Source organism: Onychomys torridus, chromosome 3 (assembly GCF_903995425.1).
Source record: "Onychomys torridus chromosome 3, mOncTor1.1, whole genome shotgun sequence".
In the NCBI taxonomy this organism is placed as follows: Eukaryota; Metazoa; Chordata; class Mammalia; order Rodentia; family Cricetidae; genus Onychomys; species Onychomys torridus.
Genome location: NC_050445.1, coordinates 113,839,692 through 113,840,738, shown reverse-complemented (window position 1 = coordinate 113,840,738; position 1,047 = coordinate 113,839,692).

Sequence of the window (1,047 nt, the reverse complement as noted above, 5' to 3'; positions counted from 1 at the left end):
GCCCTCTCAGGTGAGAGGTCTCAGAGGCATTCAGTCTGAGGATTCATGGAGCCAGGATCTTCTCTTTTCGGCTGAGGAGTTGGCGAGGTGGGAAGTGGCCGTGGCTTGTTTCCTCTGATCTTTCAGCATTTACCCCAATATCTGGCTCCGGGTTTTGATTATAAGACCATCTAGGATTTGTGCAACACACTGCCTTCTCCTAGTTCTGATTGTTTCGTCGAGAAATTTGGTCCCAAGAGCACAATGATCAGCCTGTCCTTGTCATGGACCCCTTCAGAACTGATTAGTCCATCCATGTACTCTCAATAACCCCTGCACACGCAAGAATATGTATGGAGTGTGGGACCACAAGCCATTGCAGGCACTGGGGATAGAGCCTTAAGTTAGAAAATCTCCCTTCTTTCAAGAAATTATAGTTTAGGAGAATTACAACAGGACCAGCGTGGGCTGGTGAGGTGGGTCAGTGGGTAGGGGCACGTGCCGCCAGGCCTGATGGCCTGGGTCCAGTGCCCAGAACCCATACGGTAGGAAAGAAACTGCCCCCCCAAGTTGTCCTCTGACAGTCACCATCTCTTGCAGCATGCTCACACACACACACACACACACACACACACACACACACACACACACACACACGATAAAAATGAATGTAAGTTTAAAACAAAACAAAACAAAGCAGGACCCACTGACAGGGTGGCTGGGTGGCTGCTTAGATGGGTAGTCCTTTTGTTTGAAGCGGTGCTGTCACCTGAGCTGTGAATGTCAAGCTAGACATCGACCCCTCGTTGAAATGTTACATTGCTATTGTCCCAGTGGAGGAGCCATTGGCAGGAAACTGCTGCTTCAAAATAATTTTTAAAACATACTGGTTGGGTCGGCAGCTCCGCTCCCTCCTTCACTTGGTTTCCTTCTCTTCCTGGTTCCTTTTCCTCTACGGAGAGCGCAGCTGCAGAGCTCGTTCTCATTGGTGGAAGATTCCAGCCCCACCCACCCGCTCTCCACACCAGGTCTTAAATCCTTGGAGTGTAATTGAAGGAGTGGCGAGAG